Source organism: Dermacentor albipictus, chromosome 3 (genome assembly GCF_038994185.2).
Source record: "Dermacentor albipictus isolate Rhodes 1998 colony chromosome 3, USDA_Dalb.pri_finalv2, whole genome shotgun sequence".
In the NCBI taxonomy this organism is placed as follows: domain Eukaryota; kingdom Metazoa; phylum Arthropoda; class Arachnida; order Ixodida; family Ixodidae; genus Dermacentor; species Dermacentor albipictus.
Window position 1 is genome coordinate 108,352,257 of NC_091823.1, and position 13,841 is coordinate 108,366,097.

At 46.8% G+C, this 13,841-nt stretch overlaps 1 protein-coding gene across 3 annotated transcripts in view; it reads right to left on the reverse strand.

The window, feature by feature from the left end:
• The window catches only part of LOC135904874 (DNA damage-regulated autophagy modulator protein 1-like), a 130,405-nt gene that overhangs the window by 108,736 nt on the left and 7,828 nt on the right, over positions 1 to 13,841 (reverse strand). Inside the window, exon 2 of one of the 3 annotated variants that reach the window (XM_065435856.2) lies at positions 309 to 591. The exons of the other annotated variants lie outside the window; for them this stretch is intronic. The gene's annotated coding sequence lies outside the window, so the exon portion shown is untranslated. The remainder of the gene's footprint in view (positions 1 to 308; positions 592 to 13,841) is intronic. 3 annotated transcript variants of the gene reach the window in all.

Sequence of the window (13,841 nt, forward strand, 5' to 3'; positions counted from 1 at the left end):
AACTTGCATAAAGAAGAAATTAAATACCTAAAACAGTTATCACTCGCGTAGGCCCGCACGTGTGCCTGATTGTCAGGTCGCGCTACCATACCTAATTGCCAATGTGGCAACCATAGCTGCATACTGAGCAAATCGGGCAACTGTCGGGATCGGGAGGGTCTCTTTGCACACTAAACACAAGTGAGATGCAGCCATTCTCCATTTACACTTCCATGGTACAGCCCTCCTAAGGTAAATTACAAACGCAGTGGGGGTGGCAGTCGGCGGAAGATCATAAACAAAAGAAATATGGAAAGTTAGCCACTAACCTGCAAGATTTGAAGAAGTCACTTGTGCGACCGCCCGCCGCCACCACCGCTGAACAAATGCAACGGTATCTGATCGACCTGCTTGTTTTACACAGGCCGATGACGTCACGAGGTGCACGAGGCCCACGTATAGTCTCAGTTGTTTGCGGCGTTATAGAATTTGAAAGATTCAGTCACTTTTGTTGCCTCTCATCGTGGATGAAGATGTGACTATTACAGGTCAGCCTGTTCATTTTGAGACACCTCGGTGTCGGTACGAAGTACGGAAAATCCAGGTGGTATCCTGCAAGATTCGCAGAAATCAGTCACTTGTGCCGCCGCCTGCCGCCGCCACCACTGAACAAATGCCTAGTTTAGGCCTACGTCTCTGACAAACCTATATTCTGTAAACGACAATACGCTTATGTACAAGCTAAAACTCTCTAAATTTGAGTCGCGATCCTACGCACACGTTATTGATGCTGACCTGTGCGCTTCCCCAGAAATGGACAAATCGGCAATGCATGGTATAGTTTGCAGTGTACAAAAACCGGAAGGAGGACAACAGCTTCGAGATGAACTCATTGCTCTTCACAACTTTGTTGAGGGTGAAGTGCTTCTACCGCAGCGCACCAGAAGTGGTTTATCGTTGGGTCTCCATGAGACCAGTATTATCAGAATAGAGCGGAAACTGACCAGACATAGTGGCGTCTGGCCTGTCTACGTGGGGCCGAATGAGTAGCCGTCTCTAACACATTTTGGCACCCTTCACTGGAAGTGGATTGGGTGACACACTTTCGATACATTTTTCCTCACTTCGGCAGCGAAGTTCGGGCGTTACTTCGGCGGTCTTCTTCAGAAACTTTCTCGGCAAGAAGTCATTTAAATACCTGCTTGCGTGTCGATATCTTATCACGAAGGCCTAAACTATGGAGAATATAGTCACACATGTATAGGCGGCTCGCTATGTTACTGGCTTGGACTAGAGTGGCTTTAGGCATCATATTCCCTCCTCCTGAGAAAGTTTCCCTCCTCCATAGGAAGCTTTATAAACTCCTTGCCTTCTTCCGACAAATCGCGCTTTGAAAAATGGAAAAAAAAGAAAAACTAAACAACACACGGAGGTTACGTTGACAAACGCACTAAAGCCTGTTTCACATGGAGCGATGTTGTACTGCATATTTCGCAATTTCGATTACTTTTCAGTGCCATTTCACGTACACGTACATTTTGTCGTGTGAGAATATCTCGTGGAACATTGAATTTGTTCTTGGCGCGGGATTATTTAGCCCAGCCCACTTCGGTGAAAACAAAGAAAAGGAAACTAAAGACTGTTTTCGTCCAACATGTTCCGTCTTTAAACTCACTACTCCACATCAAAAAATAACGAAAAAGTAAAAAAAGGACACTGGGTACAGTGACGTCTTTGACGATCCAGGTTGTAATTGTTTTCCCGACCACGCAGCATGCGCAATTTCGCATGGAGATTGGGCAGCTGGGTATACCGCAAAATGGGATGCACGAAGAGGCCTACGTCACACTTTCCACACCTGCGACGTCGCAAGAGGGATATCGCAAGCAAAAGTGCACCGCTTAAATTTTGAGGATATAGTGGCGCGAAATACAGAGCGATACAAAGGCGTACGTATACGCGATACCAGTACGCGTATATACCAGTACGCGTATATCTACGCGTATACCAGTACTGGTGCAAAACGCTCAAAGACGCAGGCACGAAAAAAATTGCGACAGAACACTTCTCACGATGACTGTTGAGCACCGGGTCAATGCAGGGATGTAAAGTATTGCCACCGTCGAAACCAGTTATGTTTGAGAAATGTACTGCAGTGGGACTTCTCTTTCGCGCATTCCTAAGAGCACTCCGCACCACCATGCCGCCGCGAAGCCTGCGTGCGGTCTCCGAAATACATGGCGCCCCGAGGCAAGCGAACGCTGAGAAACGCGTCATGCGACAACCGGGATCCTTTTTCGCGCTTCTTTCTGGACACGCTGGGCCATCTAGCGGCACTGTCAAGAAGACCGCGCGTGGCCTCCAAGACGAGAAGTGTGGCGTGCCGGTGCCTACGAACGCTGAGAATTGTTTCCCCGCGCTTGCTGTACACTCGGTGACACATGTACTCGGTGACTCAAGTTGGCTACAGGATCATGTCCAGTGCATGTGGCAAAGCTCGTTAAAGCGGCGGCGTGAAAGGTGCTCTTCGAAAAGCGGCGCATACTCATTGCGTTTGCGGCGCAGCGTGCCAATTATTCGGGTTGCTGTCCTTCAAAAACTCTTTTGACGTGCGTTCAATTCCGCTCGGCATCAAAAAAAAATTTTAAAGATGTTATTCGTGATTACAGAACGGGACATACCCACTCGCACCTACCTAGTTACCTAAGTTGGCGACAAAGACGTTTATTGAAGAGCAGTAAACCTCCACACACACTATTCATGTGATCCCAGTTGGCATCAAAAAACGTTCACTGAACACCGGCACAGATCGAGTGGCACATATCCAGCGTTCCAAGTCGGTGTCAAAGAGTTTCTTCGAACCCACTGCGGTATCGCACAGTGACCAATGCCCGCGTGAAAGGGGTTCTTTGAAGAGCGGCACGTATGTACACATTGAATACAGATTGCCAAATACTCGGTGACCCAAGTGCGTCCGAGAGTTTGTTTGGAACCCAGTTACCTCGCAACAGCCGCCCTATGCGCTATCCATTCGACGACGGACTAGCCAGCAACCCAGGTAGGCGGCAAAATGATTAGATAGAAACAAATATACATTGATAGGTACATAGACCCCTGAAATGTGTGAAGTACCACAATAATGCTAACGCACTAATACAAGCGCTAATCTGACCCTTTCAGCTTTTCTTTGTGGGAGCTGAAATCTTGATACGATTGCGCTAGAAGCTGTCACGAGTCTTCTGTTCCCAGGACTTGTCAAGAATGGGACTATCTTCCTGGCGCGATGATTGCCATTGAAGACCACGCACAACTTCGCATGGCCATAATCAGCACCATCACTACAGCTTCACATGACTATCACTACGTCACTTGCTGCCTTCCTTTATTCTTTATTGTTTTTGATAACCTTTTCTTACCCCACTCCGCTCTGTAACACCTTTGCGCTCCTTAGGGTATAACAAATAAAATAAAATGAGATGACTGATTATGATGAGGATGGCCTTACGGCCTAATGTATTGAAAGAAAGGGAAAGGGAGAGGAGGGGGGGTTTAGAGGAAATGAATTACAATCGGTGGTCGACTACGGTGGTACGCGTAAGGTCACAACAGATAGCAGGGTGTCCTTGACGTGAGCGGCATGTTGAGATACAGCGCAAGATCTCAAGCATTTCATATCCTGGGTGAGAAACATCCTGCGGAGTGGTTGCAGGCCGACGCGATCCCGCTGAAACTCCCATCTACGTTCCGGAATGCACCAACCTGTCATAACGCTCCTTTAAATCCTGCCCGGCACTTAAACGCACTGCAGGTGAGCGGCCTTTATATTGTGGGCGCTGAGCTAAAGAGTTTACAATGGGCAAGCGAGTAACATTATGAATTACGCCGCTGCAAATGCGAAGTTCGATGAACGAGGCTACGAACCAAACACGTCGGTATAGTGTTTGCGACAGTCTCTGCTTTCGGCAGGATGTGCGCGCCGTTGCGCACAGCGGGCCTAACGCACTGAGCGGCATTTCATTTTCGAATGACGAAACAAAATTATTCGAGATGAGCGCAACCTCTTTGCGATGATCTAGGTAGAGGCAAGAATGTCCCGCGCCGATGATTTCGTGTATTTGCCGTACCCGTAGACCGAACCCATTGTCTCACCGTGCATTGCGTTCACGCACACACATAAGTCGCTCATGTACTACGCTCGTGGCGCTTTCGGCACAGTGGGACAAGTAATGGCATTCTCGTCGTCATCAGCGCATACTGCTATGAAGGCGCTGCTGCGATACTTGAAAAACACGGGACATTCTGACAAATTGTGACTGTACACTGTGGGGCGTAGGTCTGTACGGTGACATTGCGTAAGACTAGAAACGCCTTAGCGGGCTGCGTGACAGTGCCCACAGAAATAGTTCGTGTGTACGTGCGTGCGTGTGCTTAGGTCTTTCTTTTCTTTTTTTATCCTTCTCTCTCTCACCTATTATATCCCCTTTCCCCTCCCCCAGTACAGGGTAGCCAACCGGAGATAATCTCGGGCTAACATCCCTGTCTTTCCTTTGCCTTTCTCTCTCTCTCTCTCGTCGTGGACGCAATGTTCAAGTGCCAACCAGTAACTCGGACGACGACTGTGTTTTCAACGTACACCTAAAACTAAAAACTAAAACCTATTTGTATTAAGACCAGTACTGCTAGGTTACCAGTACTTTATACGCCACCTGCATTATGCGATCAGTGAGAAAGCTGATGTTGCATGCCGGGAACGAGAGTTGAGACGTCAAGTAGAAAGCTGAACGTATCGTTCTTTATGAATACTGCTTCCTATTTTCGGATTTAGATCAGTCTCAGAGGAGACGATGGCTTCACACAGTGCGATCATCGTAAATGCCTCCCAAGGCCTCTTGGTCTTCAGCGATTCGATTCAGCGATGCTCTTTGTCAAAGGAAGCACGTTTATAGAACTATATTATTATTATTATTATTATTTGTTTTGCACACATATACACATATACACATATACACAGGTAACAGGAAACGGAAAGCGAGGAGCAGGCTGGCAACTGCCACCGGAAGGGGCACAACGCCTGCCTACTCTTCTGAAGGGAGGCGACAGCAACACAGAAATGGAAGATAGGAAGGAGGGGAGGAAAAAGGAAAAAGGAAAGGAGAGCAACAGGACAAATCTAAAGACCAAAGTAGAACACTGCAACAGGACAAATCTAAAGACTAAAGTAGAACTCTACAGCCGGAATTAAAGTGACGCCGCGTCGAACAGCCTCCACAATTATCAACCACGTCCATGGCTAGTTCGCTATGCGGCTGATTGTGTTCTCCACGATGAGACGCCAAGTGAAGCTGCACGTAATCACCGTTTCGCGTAATCACCTGCACGTAATCACAGGTTCACAATATACACTACAAGGTGTTTGAACCCGCCACCTCCCATCTTCGAAGGAAGAAGCGTTAGGGTTCAGTACTGATCACACACAGTAGGGCCGGTCACTAAAGGTCAAGCTACAACTGGATGTCGAATGTTCATGCTACAAACGTGAACCTAAGTTAGTTAGGTCTATAAAGGTTAGTAGGGCGCGATGGGCCTGATCACGTTTAGATGCACAGCCACTGGGGTATAAACATTCCTCGAGTGTCGCACACCGCAGGCCAAGGAGATGAGAGTTTCTCACTAGTGACATGCGCTGCGCACTGAAAGCGGGACACTCAAGTATAAGGTGCTGAAGTGTCTCGTAACAGCCACAAGACGTACACAATGGACTTTTCGCACGCCCTTGTCTGTATAAACGTTCATGCACGTTCACGCAGCCAACCCTCAGCTTGAGCAGTTGTGCTCTAGCGCGACGAAGCAAGCCTCGACCACGAACACGGGGCGGGAACGTTCCACAGAACTATACCACACCACTATAGCACTCATGGAGTTTCGAGGACAACGGTCTGAGGAAACAGTGGACTACGTGGAGGTTGACTCGACCACTACCGCGAAGCTCGAGACTCGTTAATTAAGCAGTGACTGGACAGTGGTGTCATGCAATCGCGGAATAAGTAACGACATGCCTCTCAGCAACACCGCGCCTTATACGCATCACTAGTAGCACGCAGGCGTTCGATCGTCTCCGCGAAGAGTTCGCGGACCAAGGTTTTGACGCTGATGGAAGCCACGTGCGGCGAAGTGATGACCGACGGCACAACCGGATAGCGGAAAAGCAGCGGAGTACATCGTGCTTGGATTTCTTCCTCGTAGGTTGGTTTACGTCTTCGCATCTTACTGCGCTTCAACTTCCCTCATTCTCATTCGAAACCACTTCATTGTCCTACTCTCACGGAGAAGCTCCCGGTCACACAGCCAGGCGAAGGCGAAATGATGTATAGCTCGTTTGACGTCTTGGCTGACTCACCCTAAAGGTTGAGACTAGCTTGAAGCTGCTCTCACAAAACATTTGCGGCGGAAGCTATTATTTAGGTTATTTAGTAGGGGACAAAATTAATCTGAACAGACACTTACAGACATCAGACAGACAGACAGTGAACTTTGATTTACAGACATTAGATGAGTGGTGTTTAAAATGGGACATGGAAATAAACCATAGCAAAACAACGTTCCCGCATATTCGCTTAAGTAGGAGCGAACTTTCCTTCATGTACCACATCAGAAACCATCCTTCAAATGAAGGTTGTTTCAAATACTTAGGAGTCAGTATTATTCCTACTCAGTCCAAGGCAAACCAAAATGTATAGATTTTAAAGAAAAAGCTGGAATGTGGTATACAGAGGTGAAATTAACAGCTTACAAAACTTTTGTACGACCAGCCTTGTTGTACGCTTTTGTTGTATGGTCCCCCCATCAGAAAGCCCTCAAGGCAAAAAAAAAAACAGAATACAAAGACTGGCAGTCCGTTTCATATGCGGTAAATACCGACGCACTGAGTCCGTTACGGCCTTGTTAAAATCGTGTGATCTCTGGAGGAACGCAGACGCAAACATACGCTAAAATTTCTTTTTAAAATCATGAATGGGTGAACAAAACTAAAGAAGGATTTATATCTACAACCTCCAGGAAGAAGATGCGATCGTCTAAGCACTAACAGAGCCATCCAACCTTATTTAACATGTACTGATGCATTTCCTTTCTGCTTTCTTCCTGACATAATTGAAGTATGGAGCAGATTGCCTAACGTAGTTGTGAGCAATGAGGGGTTTGCCGATTTTGAAAATGCGTTAGATGCTTTCTTTTTGCGATGATGTATACTAAATTTTGCCACATGCATTTATTTATTTGTTGACTTTTCTTTGTATAACCACCCTTCATTCTTCCTTGTTTTTCTGTGGTTAACGACAATAGCGTCAGAGAAATTGTATGTTACATAGAATGAAAATTATGTATCATGTATTCTTGACACATCACCCTCGCTGTAATGACCCAAAGAACGGGGTTGGCAGTATCAAACAAAGAAAAAAAATCAATGTTTTATATTATATTACAGCCGCCGTTGTAAGGGTCGGTGACCATGCCGTTGCGCCGTTGAGCACCAGTTGCCGGGTTCAGTTTTCGGCCACAGCGGCCGAATTAATTGGAGAACGCAATGTAGAATCGTTTATTCACCGTATGTTGATTGGGTACACGTTAAAGAAGCTCAGGCAGTCGAAAATTGTCTGAAATAACCTCTAACCATCGATACGTATAAAACAGGCTAGATGGCCTGCATGAAAGTAGTTTCGCATCCCACAAGCGGTCTATTCTTCACCAGACTTCTTGAATAGCACGGTTAAGGCTTGCTGCAGCGTCACACAGAATCTACGACCAGTGTGCTCAGCACGGATGAGGCACTAAAGGAAAATAATTAGAATTCGAGGAAACCTTCCCGCCGTTGGCCGCCCAATCTTGCACGAGCTGGCAACGACACTGCCTCGCCGTCCTTTGAGCAAAACTCGCACATTCGTTCCGCATCATCAGTCCCGTCTGGTACGCCGCACAGGGATCAGCAAATCGTAATTGGCAGTATATATAAGCACGGCGCAGAAAATAATTACTGGACTGCCTTCGTGTGCCAGAATTCTTTCTCGATTTAGCCACTAGCGTCTATTCTCGCCATTACTGTTCTATGTTGAGTCCATGCAAGCGCAATCAACGCCTATTGAGCGCAAGTGTTGCAATCGCATTGAAGGAGTACATTGATGTCCGGAGAGAGAAACAAAAAATAATGCCGACGTCTAACAGCAATGCACCACACCTCTATTTCGCACATTTTGTGGATTGCGCAACCGAAGGCTATCGATTTGCGATGGGCACAAGCAGCCGCTAAAGAGCACACCCCCTATCGACCAGCGTGAACGACATCAATGAATAACGATGCTGTACTGCGTGGTACAGCATTGAGTGGCTCTTTGGCTTCAGATTGCCATAGCTTCGTTCATAACTTTACCGTCTGTAATACACAACTTAAGAAGCCATTTTTTTTCTCTCTTTCTTTTACTACCGACAATCCACTGATTATCTTTAACTTGGCGGTCCATGACCGTATGTGGCGCTTGCGCCAATAAAATCCCTAAATCGCAACGATCAGAAATAGACGGCATACTCCCTATAGCGACTCCGTGGACAATGATAAAGGGAACACAGCCTTTATCCAAAGAGGAAACAAATAATTCAGCGTTTCCTGTTGAAGTCGTCATTGGTGAGAACATCAGTACTGGTTCGCAAGGCTTTTGGAAGGCATTCCGAAGGACAGTACGACGGAAGGCAATGAAGAGATGCTGCTTTTGCGCTGAGGCTGCGCGTTCGTCGCTTGCGGTTCCTGTAATTATTAATACTTTCTCTGCTTCAGTTCTAGACAGCGACAGTCAGACGGGGAACTGGTTTGAACACGCGTTAACAGATTCGCGCCCACAAATGCGTGTATAGTGAAAGGTTATGATTGTCGCTGAGCGAGAAGTAAGCACCGATCGTGGGTAGCGATCGCAGCTAAAAAAGCATAGCGCGACCTGCGTTTTAATAGCTCCGCGCAACGCAGGCACGTGGACGTATGGACGCAGTCATTAAGAAAAGTCACAAAGGAGTCGTTTACCAATCGTCGCCACGGTATCGCTCCGCACCCAGGCCAGATGCGAGCTTGGTTGTCAGAATTATGCGTAGGGGTGCGACCTGAATCGTCACATGCTCTGGGACGGTGCATTCCCGCTGGATTGCGAATGGCGCCGCGAGGCCAGCGGCTTTGGTTGTGGAGGCTATCAGAATAAAGTCTCTTCCTCTCCTCCTCCTCCTGGTGTATGCGCCTTTCGTTTAAAAATGGCGTCCGTCCTTTTTGAAGGAAGTATTCCTCGCATGAGCACCACGGAAGGGCACGGGAATGAGCATTAGCTGTTCAAGCGCGCTTGCGCGCAAACGCGCCGCAATGACAGGGCGGAGAGAGGGCACCACATTCGAGGAAGCACCAGTACATTGAGAGAGAGAGAGAGAGAGAGAGAGAGATTGTGAAGAGGAAGAGGCGCCATTTGAAAGCGAACGTATGCGATGGGAGAGCGAGAAGAAAGGGGGGTTCGCTGGCGGCTGGCGGATAATAAGCAGATTTGCCCGCAAATATCTGCCGCCGGCCTCAACCAACACCCTCTAGAGAACTTAAGGCCTTCTGGCTTACCCTCTCCACTTGAGCGACGTCACGCACAAGAGGCCAACATAGAAGTTCCGTGCAGCGTGCTACGAAGCTACGAGCGGCGCACCAGTTTTGAAAATGAAGCGCGGAAGATATACAATGGTGAACGCCGGCTATTCGGAGAAGACGGAGGGTACGAAAGCGGCGACAACAATTCAGTTAGTTCCAGGAGCCCTGCCGCTCCTTGAATAGCTTCGGGGTTAAACAAGTCCCGGCATGCTCGGCCATCCTATTGCATGCTTCCGAACGCACATTTTTTTTCGAGACGTGACCAGTGCATGTAGTCTCAACACTTGTGCTGTGCTTGCGATTGTGTGTACCGCGAGTCTTCATTGCCCCGGAATGTGGAGTGCCATGCCAAGATATGCCTATTAAGTGCTGCGTGCCCAATTGCCGGAGCAATTACATGTACAAATCAAGGCAGAAAAATAATGTCTTCAAGTTTCCGCAAGATGAAGAAGCTCAAGCTCAAGAAGCTAAACTCATTTGAGTTGTTGTAAATTAGTGGACTGCGGTAATTAGTGCGTCGAAAGCGAAATTATTCGTTTGACCATAATCTAGATCGTAATAAATACATGTGTCCCCAATAAGATTGTTCACACGCAATTGTGAAGCTAATCGAGTGCATTACATTCGTCATTGCCGTGCCGTAAAAACCACAAGTACAAAATACGGAAGGAAAGGTTTTTATGGATTCAATTTACTTGAAGTAATGGGTATGATGTTTGGGGTATAATAAATAATAATAATAATTCACAAAAAACGTACATTACAAAGACGACAAAGCGCGGTGCTATAAAAGCTTCTGGCATCAGCACATGCACAAGCTTTACAAAGCTGTTTTGTATCTGTGCCTCTAAATAAATGCTTTGTAAGGTGCCTGCTGCTCATCCCGCAGTTTCGACTGAAGAAAACGTGTGGAGTGGTCAACAAAAGCATACGGCTGCTAGGTGAACCAAGCCGCGATCCCTTCACTGAACCCGTATCCCCGAGCGTGCCGATGGCCTCTTGCCCGTGACGTCACTCACCGAGCACTCCGGCCTTCTAGTCTAGGAGGTGTTGCCTCAACGCGAAGGTTCCCGCCTCCGGCGAGGGAAACGTGTGATGAGTCATGCAACGGAGCAGACGCAGCGTACACACATCCGCTAGGTTCTGCTTTACGCGATTGTTACGGGATGGTAGCGCCACCTTCCCACTCTACACAGAAACTATATGTATGGCAGTACACGGGACTTTCTACAGGCGGCACCACCGCTACTCCAGTCGCGCAGTCAGCACGGGCAAAAGGAACGCTTAAAGGCACGTTTAAAGGCCTTTAAATCACGCTGAAGGATCAGAGAGACCCGCTTTATATCGTCACTTCTCGTCTGTGGTGGTAATGGGGAGGCTGCGTTTATGTAGGTATGGGTCATTGTTTAAGGAGGTATAAGCGATTCATTGTCTTCCTTGACGTAAACCTTTAAAGGCAGAGGTGATACGTGAATATGTGTGCCTACCTATATCGACACGATGACCACAGATTAGGACCATAAATACGTTCGCACCTTTGTTCAATATTCGGGGTCACCTATGTGTCGTGCGCTAAACAGCTTCGCGGGTCATCCACCTTCACAGAGTGGAATGGCAACGAATTTTTTTTCTTTTTTCAGCAAAACAACCCAAATGCGAGAAAACGGTTTGAATTGCTTGACTTGACGCGTAGGTTACGATGCGGCTATTTAGGCCCTTAATTTAAGCAGCACAAGTTTCACTACCATTACGTCCGTCGTAATGAATACTTCTTAGCCAAATCAACGAAAAACAGATTTGATAGCTTAGGATGCCTCCACAAGCTGATTTGGTGCTTCGTTGTACTGTATCTTTAAACTTGCTGCACACTGTCCGCCTGTATCAAAAATGACTTTTGCTGAAGACTGCGCACTTTCATTAAAACCGGCGTCCCTCATTTCGATGCCACGAACAATGTGACGCGTGTGAAAATGCAGCAGCGAACCACACCATGTAGGAAATGAATCACACGAATTCGTAGGCTGACCGACCCTTCTTAACTGCTGAGGGACCATCAACAGATATCACACTTGTCATAGCCGTATATAGAATAGAAAAAATTCAAAAGAATAGCACGCTGTGGAACAGTGATCGTATCCGTTGCAGATAAATTGATTACTTGCTCTAAAGCACATTGATCACTTATCTGCGATATTACATATGAAACTTAGACTACCTTGCAGTATACGCGCGGTCGCGTTATTTTAAAAGTGACCACACACAACATATAGCGCTTATACGTACAACAGATTATGCTAATCAAGCAATCTTTATAGCCTGGTACATTTTTTCATATAGAATGTACACTATAACTCATGTACAAAATACGTCAATGTAGGTGCTCCAGAAGTTAACTGAGATCCTACTCGTTGCCTAGGTTTCTCAGTGTTCCTAATTTGTTCGACTTAGTTGTAACTATTGTAGGGCAGAGCGGCGGGAAAATTTTCTATGCCGTCGAGAAATTTATTTTCGGTTGAGTATGACTGAATCGCCCAATTCCGACTCTAATGCTCTTTTTTCTTCCTGATAAATTTAGTTCGATTCGCTTCATTTATGTTATTTTATGTATTCCTTCATTTTCAATAATACATACAAAGAAATCTTTGTTTTGATTCGAACCTTCGTAAAATCACCTTGTGTTTCACAACATTTATATTTCTCATAGATTTTTTTTTTATTTCGAGCAACAAGATTCTTGGACGTATGAGTCATAGTGCCTAGGTTACGGTATGGGGGGAGACCACACAGCCACACAAGCTACATCAGCCTCAGTTTCACCTCAGTGGCAGTTAGGTCACATGTTTCTAGATATTATAGTCGATTTTATTTCTTAATACGACGACGTCGGCATAATGACGAATCGATGACGATGATGGCATGAGGATAACTACGAAGACGACACAACGATTCTTTATATTAGCGGTCTATACTCATAAATAAGTAGGCACATCCGGTTCAGTATATCCTGTGTGTAGATTCTTTACTGCGTCGTTTCATATGTTTCCCTATAGAAACTCAAGGAGCGTGCGATTTCGGCCTTGTTGGTACGGCATACTGCAACTGAAGCGCAAAACGCGGAAACTGAAGGAGTGTATGGAGGGCGGCTTTCACTGCATTGCAGATCTGCATTGCGCTTCGGCGGCAAGTTTAAGCATTACTTAGCCCGAGTTCGAGGTGACACATTATGATACCGTAGCTTTCTTTGCCTGCCCTTCCTGTATTGGCGCGGCTGCTTACTGCGGCGGCGCCGCTAAGCACCTCGGCGGACATACTTGTGGATATATATACTAAAGTGCTATCTTGCACAATGGACCGTTACTGGGCATAGTGCTAGCCAGCAACAGGCATAGCGCGAGCCGAGGTGGCCCATAGCGGCCAGTTGAGTACGTAAGCGCGGACGCGAGCTCCTACACAAACACATCGTCATCGTCCTGCTATCGTAGTCGTTCCATCACCTTCCTTTCTTTGTGATCATTCCCACGTCATCGCTCCGCAGTCTTCATCCTGTCGTCGTCACTGCGTTGTCATTTCGTCGTCACGTCGTGATCATCATCATTCCGTCGCCGTCGTTCCATCGTCATCAAGCCGTAGTCGCCAAGTCATCGCTGTCATTGCGTAATCGCCATACATTCATGGTCATATCGCTTCTCAAACATTCGAGCGTTTCATCAACGAAGTCGTGAGGGGTTTGCCGTCTTGCTTTATTTACGGTGAGAATGTGCTTGTTGCTATGGTCAAGATGCCCAGAGGCATCTTTGCCAGCTGGGCCCTCGTCTACGTGACTATCTTTATGATCGATATTGAGAAATGTCGGTTCGGATTATTCTAAATCGAGTTTTTCATCAAGCCACGTATTTCATAACCATGCCTAGTGGCAATGCCCACTTCCTCACCCGGATATTGCAACCATTTCAACTGTTTAATGCGTTAGCATTCTCAGTGTACTTCATGCACGTTCTTGCTGCTATGTATCTGTGTTTGTGTCTAACCATTTTCCCACCTACCTGGGTCACTGGGCACTTCGTGGTCGAATGAGTAGCGCATAGAGCTGCTGTGCTTAGGCAGCGGGGTTCCGAACCAACCATCCAAACTTGGATCCACGAGCATGTGGCAACGTGTACATACATGCCATTCTTCAAAGAACCTATTTCATACCGACGTAGGT